Source organism: Triticum aestivum, chromosome 3B, assembly GCF_018294505.1.
Source record: "Triticum aestivum cultivar Chinese Spring chromosome 3B, IWGSC CS RefSeq v2.1, whole genome shotgun sequence".
In the NCBI taxonomy this organism is placed as follows: Eukaryota; Viridiplantae; Streptophyta; class Magnoliopsida; order Poales; family Poaceae; genus Triticum; species Triticum aestivum.
This window is the reverse complement of record NC_057801.1, coordinates 751,086,062-751,098,669: the sequence shown is the minus strand read 5'-3', so window position 1 is coordinate 751,098,669 and position 12,608 is coordinate 751,086,062. Positions and strand designations below refer to the sequence as shown.

At 44.9% G+C, this 12,608-nt stretch overlaps 1 long non-coding RNA gene across 2 annotated transcripts; it reads left to right on the top strand.

Moving 5' to 3' along the window:
• Nucleotides 1-6,746: 6,746 nt before the first annotated feature.
• LOC123072189 (uncharacterized) lies at nt 6,747-12,158 on the top strand. 2 transcript variants are annotated; one of them, XR_006434897.1, is made up of 8 exons: nt 6,747-7,296; nt 7,382-7,434; nt 7,519-7,640; nt 7,946-8,165; nt 8,242-8,451; nt 8,560-8,751; nt 8,837-8,883; nt 10,664-12,158. It is a non-coding gene; the product is annotated as an uncharacterized lncRNA (long non-coding RNA). The 2 variants fall into 2 exon arrangements; XR_006434896.1 differs by having other exon boundaries at nt 7,946-8,451.
• The last annotated feature ends 450 nt before the right edge of the window (nt 12,159-12,608 follow it).

Here is a 12,608-nt window from a genome sequence, read left to right as displayed (position 1 = left end):
CGAACATTCCACATGCGCAACCACCGCGCCATCGCTCCTCTGCCCCGTGCGCCCCAGGCCTCCGCTCCTCTGCCCCGTGCTCCTAAAAACTATCAAAGGAATGAGAACTTGACATAACATGGTTGCAACATATATAGTTGAGATTTCATTGGGCTACATTTTTGTGTGAATGCAAAGGAGATCTAACATATTTATGGTAATGTTCGATCTTTTTTGCAACTGCAACTAAATAAACAAACTAAAACTAATACGTTTACATGAATATTCAATCTTTTTAGACAATCCAACTAAAGCACATCATATCCAAATAGGAAGCACCCTAAAAAATATACTGTACAGAACCATCACATCAAAATCTCTAACTTGAGCTGAAAGGTCTAATGTCATGAGTGTACCAAACAGAGCATTTATTTTCCAAGCAGAGAAGCTGCAGGGTGCCTTGTATGCATTCAACAAAAGAACAGTAGAAGATTTGTCTCAATAGGAAATATTTATCACCAATAGATCTTTTATTGGAGGGGTAAAAATTCTTAATACTGTGGGACACTCTAGAGCACTCCTGCCGATATACTTACGCCAAACTTGTAGCATGTAACACTCATTCAGTACTGTCCATTAGCAAGTATTGTTCTCTTTAAACTTTTCTTATGCTAAAAAATAGATAATTGCAGTTTTGCACAATGCACTACTTATCCTATATTCAGGTTCTGCTTGCGTGATGACCCAGTTACCTACAGGGCTGGTGTGAATTACTAATAGGGTGACATAGTTAACTGCAGAATCATGTTTTACTTTACTAAGTCTAATTGACCAGTACACAATTAGCGCTCACAGAAATCTATGGTGTCTCACCCAATAGAAAGAATTTTTTAGGGCTATCAATAAAAAGTGGTTAAGATATAAACGCTCTTATATTTCTTTACAGATGGAGTATTTTATAAAGTTAACATACATTAGAACTATTGAAAATCGTCAGAATTCACAGGCATTATTCTTAATTTCACCGTGCAGAACTATTGTAGATGCCATTATTTTGTCAAACAGATTAACATTTCACAACTATATCTAAATAATTTCATTCTGTCATATGCAAATTTCCGTTACAGAAAGCTGCAGGATATTTGGACAACCATAGATGAAGAGAAAAAAAAGCTGCTAGCTCATGGGAAAGGATTTCGTTCAGCGCATCAACTCATGGCTTCGTGGGCCTAACGGAGCAAAGATGAATTGAGTTTTGAATCATTTAATCAAATGATTATTAAGGCTGCTAAATGAATCATTAGTATACATCCTTCAATACAAAATGATAATCATACATGGAAAGAACAAACACAAGTAAAGTGGAAGATAACAAACTTTCTGGCTTCACTCATTTTCAGTTTAATAGTTTTCAAAATAACAAACTTTCTGACTCATTTTCACACAAGTAAAGTGGAAGATAACAAACTTTCTGACTATGCCCATCAAGCCTAAAATAAATCCTATTACCATCATTTCACCACCACACAGTTTTCAAAAGGAGTAAAAGAAGCATCTTTTGCATACGACAATTGTAAGCCGGATATTCATATCTTGGAAGAGTTGCAAAATTCTCAAACTATAGTTATCCTTCCTAGCAACAAGCGACAAACAAATACTTTACTACCATGGAATCACATTTTCAGGGGAAGCAGCCAATAAAAGTTTACAGAGGGGCAGAGGAAGCACTCACTGACGATGGCTTGGCAAAGGCCTGTACGGCTGTACCATGGTCCTGCCGCCCATGACGAGGAGTTTCCCAAGTAGCCTATCGGCCTGCCAAATCATCATCAGCAGAGCATCAGCCACACCCACGCAGTTAACAAACATTGCTCGAGTAGAGATCAAATTGAGAAACAGATCGAAAGGCCAGCACACTACCATCTCGCTCTGGTTCTGTTCCCCGCCTCTTTCCAATGGTGGCGAAAACCCTAGGCAGGCACGGTTCATCTCGTCTCAAGGGAAGATGTGGGGTCCGTGAGCAGGACCAGAGGACCGCAGGGATGCGGGCCACGGGCCGCGAGGGCGAGGCAGATGAGGGCCAAGAGGGATGGCTCCCTCCAAGCTTGACGCCGACGGCAACCGCGGGGATGCATCCTCGAGTAGCCGCACAGAACCGATGGAGGAATGTTCAGGAGATGGACCTCACCTTGGTAGGCGGTCATGCGAGGAGAGGGCGACATCGACAGAGTGTTGGATGGTCCTGTACAGAACTGCAGACCACACTCCTTCCGCATCGAACAATGATGACAGCACCTCAACGCTTGCCACGGATCGAGGTCCTTGGCCTAGTCTTCCGTGGGAGAAACGGCGACGGCTGAGTTGCTGCGACGCGAATGAGTTAGAGGCCGGATGAGATTGAGTCAAAATAGATCTACCTTTCATTTCAAAATATATTGCTTGCTCACATCCCATGTATCGATCTCTTGAAACAACGAAACATGTGTTTTTTAATTCAAACTACAATGTGTTTTTTTAACTCAAACTCCATTGTGGAGGAAACTTAACAAGATGGATTTCCTTCTTGTTATATTATATTTCAGATTATATATTAACTCCATGGTGTAGAAATCCCCGTGCTAGGATTCCAAGGTCCTCATCATTTGCACCTGGTGAACCTCTTATGAATCAGCAGAATACATGAAGCTCATACCGGCAGCTATGGAACATTGTCTATCAATAGAAGGTCATAATTGTATAAGGGGAGGCTGCTCCAGAAAGTACTACATGTAGGTTTTTGATCAATTAAATAACTAAACATTAAAAAGACTGATATTTGAGTAATTTTGACCCAAGCAGAAAACTTTTATTGTTTATGAATTCTCTACAATTCCTATTGTACAGTGAGTCATGCATGAACAAAATCCCCTGCGCAGAACCCTAATGTAGGATTATAGAACCTTAAGGCATCAACAAAATCACCTGTACAATTCAGCAATAGGAAATCCCCTGCCCTTTGGTTGAAAGTGTAAAAGAAACTTACTTGCATGAATTGAGCGGCGTGGCGGAGGCGGAGTGGCGGCGTGGCGGAGGCCAAGCTGCGGCTTGGGCGGCGGCGACCCGCGGCGAAGGGCGCGACTGCAGGAGGTGGCGAAGGGCGCGGCGGTGCGGCTCCCACTGCTGGGGAGGCGGAGACCCGTGGAGGCTCCCCCCGCGGCGGGCTACCTGTGGTGGCTCCCGCGGCGAGGCGGTGGTGAAGGGCGCGGCAAGGCTGCGGCTGCAGGAGGCGGCGAAGGGTGCGGCGGAGTGGCTCATGCGGTAAAGGCGGCGCGAGGCTGCAGTAGGCGAACGGTGCGGGAGGCGAACAACGCGGGAGGAAGAGGAGGTCGTGCTGTCGTGCGGGCCAATCATTTTTTTTAACTGCGGGACAGATTAGCGATCGATGGATTGGAGTGCTTAATGTGTGGTTTGCAGCCTTAAACACCGAAGGATTAAGGACCATTGGATTTTGCTGATGGATGGGTGGGATGATTTGGTTCTCTGCCCTCTCTTTCTTTTATAGGGGTAGTAAATGGATCAACTTGGATGCCCAGTAACATATTGTTGCCCATGACTGTTTCTCTTCTGGCTGAATATATAATAGAAACAATAATATACAAGTGCAGTATCTATAACTTAATTCATATTCAGAAACTTTTAACAAATTGCCTGACTGCTGTCAGCAACCAAAAATTGGGATCGTGTGTTGGATGATGAAAACGGTGAGACATTCACATCATGGAAGAGCTCGGGCCCTGCTAGACATAAATAAAGATTTATTGGCAACAACTTCTGTAGTTTTGCAGTTGATCAAGTCATATGAGACCCACTGAGGTCTAGCACCATACAAAGCCAAGAGTATGACATATGGAGCAAACATGAATATTTATCTCTGAGAGGGGAAGGGAATTATGTGAAGTAAGCAAAACTACCTTAAAAATGGAGGCCAAACATTTTACATATTGCTGACCAGCCACATAAAGTCATATAGCCATTCGTAGTAAGTCCAGGGTTGTCAATGTTAAATCCATCCAGCTTCTGAAGAAGTGGTGCTCCTGAACACCTATAATAGCCAGTGTTGCCTGCTTCCGCTTTGCTATCAAGAAATACTTGGCTCCACAAACTACTAGGTTGGGGTTCTCGTGAATAATGGTAACTCATATATTGCTTAGGAAGGTCCACATAGGAACTAACAACACAAATAGAAACCTGCAAATTGAATAGGGAAGTGAAGTTCCAAACGAGATAAATGAAAATACACATTCTCTTGCATCTTCTTAACTTAAACACTGAATATTGTGAAGCGTATTTCAGGCATGGGCAAAATCCTTGAACTGGGGAACTGCAAATTCGTGCAAAGTAATTAAAAAAAGCTCCTAACATGACAAACAAACGTACTCAATCTAAACAACTAAACCCACTTGATCTGATGTCCAAAGAAAGCTCTGAATTTACATAGATATTTTGCTAAGCTTACTAAAATAAACATATTGAAGTTTAACCTAACAAAGTCAAGTGACAATGAACACTAACCTGATCATAGAAATCGCTGAGACGACAAATTTGCAAAGTGGACTAATATCAAATCTATACTAACAAAATAACTTCATGGTGCGTGTGTGATGAGGACCAGGTTACGAATCTTCTCAAGGTCCAATTAAAAGAAGGCAGGAAGGAGTAACTTATTACCAGAAAACTCATTTGCTTACAAATGTCATATAAACCATGGTAAAGGGCATACAGAGGTTTGTTTTTTAACTAACCATCTTCCGAAGATCTCACAAAGTCACCCCAGAGCAAAACATTTCCAACAGAGGAAATAATAAGTTGCTTTGCCTTTCACGAAAAAGGGTTTCCCCCCGCTTTATATTATAAAGCACAAGCACCAAGCATCCAACAGCATCAGAAGTTCACGTCCAAGGCAAGAAAGAGAGGTAGTAGCAAGTGCAAAAGTGAGGGTTCAGCTTGGGGCACAGCATAACAAGCCCCAACAAAAGAAAAGAGTCCAAGGCAAGAAAGTTGCTTTGCCTTTTGCCAAAGCCACAAACTAATTAGGCAAATACTTGGACTAGTGTAAAAGAGTGCAACACACTTCTTCTCTCGATAACATGCATACAAATCTGTATGTGCGCACCTTCAAACGAAACTCAGCAACAAAGCGTGCAGAAGAGAAGCAGTCATCCATACATAACTCTAGCTAGATACAGAGACTCAAATACTAGCTAACCAAATGGGATACAGGAGTACATATCGCGCATCCATGCATGGCTAAGCATCAAGGAAATGGGATAGCTCGTCAGACAGTATTGGCTAAAGATAGACAGTCAACAAGAGTATGCGGCCGTGGCACCAAGCGACCCTGATATCTGCTGGCGCCTTCGATGCTTCCATCTGCGTGATGATATGCTGCCACTTTAAACCCTGCTCTCTCAGGGACGTCAAAGCCTAAGTAGATGGTGTCAGCAGTTATGGAACCGGAAGGGAAATTCTCTAGAGACACCGATAGGGAGCAATGCATACCCATGAACACCGCACGCCCAGCGGCGCCACCCAAGCTGTTGAGCGGGAATAGCGTCCGTTTGTCCAAATCCACTCGATATGCATCATACCAATAACCCAATCTATTCGCCGGTGGCAATGGTCCACACCGACGGTGCACCAGCATGAGCTCCCCACAGTTGTTCACCAGGTGCACACTATCCCTAATCGGCGAGCCACTCAAATTCAGCTCGGAGGCCACCTCCAGCCGTGGTGGCTGATCCACGATGGTTTCCAGCACAATGGCACCGTTGCGCCAGCAAAAGCAATAGAAGCGGCCTGCCAGCATTAAGGGTGCTCCCATTGAATTAAATCTGCATTTCACCAACGTCCAGTGGTCATCGCTCGGCTTTGCCATGCCAAGCACGCCGAGCTTGTAGAAGCAGAGCACCACTGTGGAATCATCATTGGCAACGCCGGAGCCCCACGCTGCGAACATCCTTCGGGAAGGGTAAACACCAGCCCAAGCCTGCCGTGGTGCGCTGGAGGTACCAGCGTGGTGAGCGGCGGGAGTTCTGTGAGGTGGCCGGTGAATGGATTGAGCAGGCGGACGGTGGTGCGCTGCAGCTTGTGGAGCAGAACGAGGAGGCCCTCGGGGGTGAGGGCGAGCATAGTGTGGTCATGGAGCTCCGGGAGGTCCACCTGGACGCACTCGCCGGTGGATGTGTTCAGGAACGAGCGGCGGTTGGGCGCCGCGAGCTCCTCCGGGAGCATGGTCCACCGCCGGGGATGGAACCGGCGGTCGAGGCTGCCGTGCGCGCGCGGATCCGCCGAGCACCGCCGCCACGGAACGCACACGGCGCGGAAGCGAACGTAGTCGGCGACGTCGTACGCGAGGACGCGGTCGGCTATGAGCGCCGTCGGCCCGTCCGGTAGATCCGCCCAGTTCCGAGATCCGGCCATCAGATCGGGATGCGGCGGAGGAGGAAGGGCGCCTAGGGGTAGTTGGATTCGCACTCCGAGAGACGGAGAGGAGGAGGGGACGGGGATCTGGGCGGGAGGAGCTCCAACCTTGGGTCGCGCCGCCGGCACCGTCCGGCCAGTGGTGGATACTCCTTTGCAATAGTATCTCTACTACTAATGAAGTAGTCGGTAGTCTCTGTCAGTTAATTTTCGTCTCACCTTCACTGAATTTTTTCGTCCTAAAAAAATATATGAAATTTAACCAGGACAAGGCCCCTCGCATGTAACGTGAAAAATTAGACGAACGATGCTCCCTCCCTCCCTCGAACCCTAGCTACCCCTCGTCTCCCCGCCTCCAGCCACACTCGCCGTCGCATCCCAATCCCCGATCTGGCTCTCCACCTCACGACGACGTGGTTCTCCCGGCGTTGACCCCCCCTCCTCATGCCCTCTCCGACCTCTCTCTCCTCACGACACTCGCCCCTGCGCGCACGACCTCCCCCTCCTCCTCCCGCGCCGTTCGCCGCCCCACAAACTCCGGCAACCTTTATCCGCCCTTCGCCGCGGGAGCCGCCTAGGAGCCGCCGCCCGCGGAAGCCGCAGCCCGAGCAGCCGCGGGAGCCGCTCGCCGCTGCAGCCGCCGCCCGCGGGAGCCACTCGCTGCTCGCCGCGGGAGCCGGAAGGTGAGAAGGACCGGCGGATCCAGGCCCTGGTGTGGTCCTCTCCCTTCAACTCGCGTCGCCGACCTGGGCTCCCTCTTCTTCCACGGCCACAGCCTGGGGTTGCTGCCGGCTAGACGAATAATTACGTGCAGGCTGCCACGACAAAGGGTTTGACTCCTACACCAATCTCATCAAGGTAAGGTGGCCTGCTAGACGAATTACACTCAGATTAGTTCAATATACAGTGATTCAGCCAGCAAAGGACTAATAATTATGTGCAGGCTGCTGTTCTTGACACTCCTGATGTTGTTTTTCAGAGCAATGCCACGCTAAGGTATATATTGTTACATAATTTGAATCCAAGTCTTACTGATTCTACACTGCCTAAACTGAGCAATGTTTTCTTTTCGTGGTTCAGAACGGTCTCAGATCTGTGCGGCGGAGTGTCTGCACAGGCACACCAGGTGGAGATCGACCACAATCATCTGAGCAACCCATAGAGCAGCAGATTGACCCCAGAGTACCAGGGTGGACGTTTAGGTAAGCAGTTTGTTGGTGCTGATATTTTTTGGTAGTTAAAATGCTGCAAATTTCAGTATGAAAAGTGGCTGCTAGTGGCATTTGATGGTTTCTTCAGCAAGCTGCTTAAGCTATGGTTCAGGGCGACGTGTGTCTATGTATGACTATTTAATTGATTTTGCTCTATCATGTCCTGTGTAGTTTAGCAACGAACCTAAGTTTTTAGTTGAATAGGTGATTGTTCCTGCATGGCAACACAACATATGACTCTGTATCTGAAGGAAAAAAGAACTGAAAAGTTTAACATTGAATTTGTTTTTGTTCAGGTCAGCTATGCATTTTTGTGTGGTTCAGAATTATATGATGACCCATCTAAGTCTGTGGTTACACTTTGGTACAAATGCACAGTCAGGATTGGGGCTGAAGCAGGCAGAGCGCCATGCCAAAATAGGATTTCAGCAATGGAGAAATCAATCCGGGGGTTTGCCGAACATCCTAGTGACAATGTCATTGTGCCAAAATTAGGGACTAGCTTCCACACACTGGGTGAAGCTTACGATTTTTACAATCTGTAGTCATGGGAGAAAGGTTTTGGCATCTCAAATTTCTTCCTTTGAAACAGACGCTCGATGCAATAAGTGAGTCGTTGATCGACCTCCCAATGATGGAAGTAGCACTGTGTTTGGTGAGAGGTGGGATGAACTGCCTGGAAGAAAATTATGTTACCCTTGCAAACTATGGATAAGGGGTGTCATCCGGTACCCTCTCAGCCTTCAGTCTCCGAACTTATATTACAGTTTTTCACTTCGGCGTCCACACAAGAGCTATCTAGGTAGGCATTTGCACTGGACGTGATTAAACAGAGTATATGGTGTACTTTGCACATGTGCTTATTTTTTGCGACAATTATTTTCCGTTTAAAACTCTCCTTTTTTTTCAGGAACATGTGCACGAGAATCCTATGTTTGTAAGGATAGCAGGGGTGGTGCTGAAGGAACAGCTTGGGGGTGACACGATGATTGACCATGAGCTGATGTCTGTCATTATCCATCGGTGTTGCCAGGCTGACCAGGAAGCCGATGAAGAATCACCCTACCTAACATGGAGGCACCAACTTCAACCCGATTTCTCGGTGAGGGAAAATTAACATTGCAAACTATGCAAATAACTAACAGTTTTTGATCGCGTGCTGATTTTGATTCATTACCCCGCTGCAGACATTGGTGCTCACTACGGGGACAAGTTGAAGCTCCCCATTACAAAGGTATGAAACCATCCAATATGTTCCCATGTTTGACTCAAAGTAAATTATGTTACCCTCACTTAAATTCTGTTCTCACTGGTATATGTCGGCGTCATTGCATAGCACAACATATGAAAATCAACAAGCGAAACCCTGCACGAATGCATGAAGCTACAGGGCAATTTTTGCCCCCTCGCCCGTGAGGCACTTCGGCATGTTCTTGCCCCATCAGACTCAGCATTTGACACCAGCTGAAACGCTGCCGTACTAAATTACCCAAGATGTCCCACTAGGTGATTTATATCCTTAGCATCTCATGATGGGGGATGTCCCACTAGATGATTTATATCCTTAGCATCTCATGAACATAAGTGTTCCCAACGCAAGCTTATGTACCCCTAATGCTACATTTGAATTATGTGCCGAGCATTTGTACTATCAAAGACCATGGTTTCAAACCATATCCTTTGTTGTTAAGCAATCTGCTGCCCCTGATATACTCTCTCCTTGCGTTGTGTCATGCACATGTTTTGGTATCTTACTTAAGCTCTGTGGTCAATACTTTTTGCATCCACGAGCTTTTTTATGTCTGATCTATACAGTCGCTCATTCATGTCCAAGATCCAACACATTCGCACTGACCGACAACTATCCGATGATTTGGCCAGTCTGCACAATCCATAGACTACATCTGCAACAGATATTCAAATTTATTTTCCAACCTCATCCCACAAACACATTACCCTTTCCCTTGCTTAAAACACCCACTGGCTCATGAATGGGACACCAAATTTAACTGCAACTCACAACCCCAAGTGTTCAATGGCACCATCTTGGATCAGCCAGAGATAGTTTTACAGACTGATGCTTTCTACATGCTCTGGCCCTTTAGCGACAACCACATGCAGGAGCAAACTTTAACTGAATTTACATGTACAGAACACCCAAACTTAACTGAATACCACACAACAGGAAGTCGACCACACATTATATAAACCAGTACAAGCATCGAGTAGTTCCATTTTATCATCAAGCAGCTCACATAAGGCACGTAGTGTCATTACATGGGATTACACATAAATAAATAACAGAGTGATCACTTAGTCTTACACACCAAATGTATGGGTGCAAGCTAAACTGTAATCACTGGCTCAAAACACCCATGACATACTTAGCAAACTTTAACGAATATGTTTTCCAAATTTTCATTCGTGCTTGCGTTTCCAAACTGAAATACGTGTAAGCTTCAGACAGACCGGAACAACAACACCTCGATCATGAAATCCGGCAGCTCAGCTTTATTCAAAAAATCACCTCGTACGCGATTGAATGTCGGAGGTAATACAACTGGTTCTGCACATGGACATTTCAATAATCAGTTATAATATTCCAACCGGAAACTGTCAGGTATGGTAACAGGTGCTTGAACCAGTTCCTGCGATTCGCAAATCACAAATCATTCTCAGTGATGTTCAGCTACTATATACTATTGGAATCCCATGCTAATTTAAAATTTGACTTACTTGGTGAGCTCCCTTGAGGTGCATGCAAGCATTTTTTCATAGAAAGCTGGCACATCCTTTCGCAAGTGGCTCTTCATGCTTAAAAATGGCGATTGAGCTCGGCCTGGTACTCCTCGTTCGATCTCATGAATCCACAAAGCCCACCCTACAGAATCAAAAGGATTAGCACACACAATAATTAAAAACGGATCGGAGTGGATTAACCAATGCAGTTTAATCTGCAACTTACATCTCTCTGTTGCACTTGTAGAAATGATTCCCTGCATTCGCTGATCCAGGTGATTACCCGCTCGCCGCAGTCGCTGCATGGGATGAGCGGTTGTATCTCCTTCCGTACGGTGACCGACAATGAGGTAGAGATGAAAGACTAAAGATGGAAGACTAATTGCCACAACGGATATGTTCGGATTTGGATTGGATTAGTAGGGTGTGGATAAGATGAGCTGTGTTGGGAAGGTTGGTGGCTACAACGAGTCAACGACCGGGCACCATAGATATACTCTGTCACGCCGTTAGCCCAAAATCTTCTGCAAGACGGCTCATATCGTCTACCTCCGTGCGAGCCGCGCTCTTCATGTCTAACGGGGTAACGATTGATGATTGTCAGACGTGGACCATAGGACACTAATAAATCAAATACAGAGTTCATACCTGGGCCTATACTTCTTGGGTTGTGCATCTCGAGACGAACTTGTGGCAAAGATAACGAGCACACAGGTGCTCGAGCTCACAAAAGCACATTCGGTATGAAAGGATATTCTAATGTTGATGTTGCACAGCAAAAGTTCGGCTTCGAAGAGAGATTTACTTGAGTTTCTATTAGAAAAACCCATAGTGATACAGAAAGGTTTTTGGCACAGTTTGACATGCATGAAAAATTACTACGGGTTTACTATTGAACTGAAAGCTTGGACTGATCCTTCTTTTTGGTATGTACTGTTCTGTATCACTATAGGTTTATTACTGTCCTCGTCTGTTTCGTAGCCTCCGGTTAGGTAAAATATCTAGCACATGCGTGTGATAGATGTGTAGTCGACGGTGTATCCCTTGGATGGTTTCTACCACTAAAAGATTCTGATTCTTCCTCTTCGTAGTTGATTTAGTTCAATAAAAAACAGTCAGACACTTAACTGTAGATTTGACCGGGCGAATTTGGGTTCTGCCTCTCCAGGATTAGAACTGTAGTTATTTCCTGTCATGTAATATTGTTTTCCATCATATTTATTTACTTAAATCTTGAATAGGGGAATTATAAGAATTCAAATTAATAAGAGTTGTTCATATTTTGCTAGCAAGTACATGCTATTATTATTACGGTGGAGTGCCGATTGCTGAAATATGTCTTCGACGTCTACTTTAATTTTTTGGTTCAGTTTACTGGACAAATTTTTCTTGTGTGAACTAAAACATAGGAGCATGCGCCAGAAGCTTGGTATAGGCTAAACTATTGTGATAAACTTCGACCAAGGTCCTGCATTCTATGGAAGTTGCAGTGTTGAAGCTGCTTCGACTGATCCCTAATAGATCTTGACTTCACTCAGAAGTGAGGCATATTGAGCTTAATATATCTTGATTGATACCTACGGATTATGTTGGATTAGGTTCCTATGTGCCTATGCTTTTTGTTTTGCTTTTGGCCAATTGGTTTTTATCCATTGTATGAATATTTTGTGTCTTTGTGGTGAAAAAAACCTAACAGCAACATTTAAACTTCTACTTATATTCAATAGCTTATCAGTTTCTTATGATTTGAATTCTCACCTGACTTTTGTGCTGCTCAGAAAATATGTGGGTACGGAGCTCTACCCACAAACCTGGATTCAAGTGATTGGTGGCGGGTTCTAGGTTCAATGGATAAGTCTATCTATAAAAAGTAGTTAACTATATAGTGTACTCCTATGCTTTGTTAAAGCAGTGTATGTTGGTTATAGTGAACAACCTTTGTAGCTTTTTTTTCGTAAAACGTACTAAACACTGATGTGTTTAGTATTAAAAAATGCACCATTGGCATGTAATGTACTATAGTGCTATGGATAATTTTGTTCTCCGAACCTATCCAATATGAACCACGTCTTGCCGGGTTGGATATGGCTGGGGGCAATGGGGGTGCAGCAAGCTTCAATTCCAATTTTTATTTGGTCATATGTAATGGTTTGGTGTGTTATACTGCACTGAAACTATATCACTATGTTTATTTTTTATATGCAATGCTTTAGTTGCTTT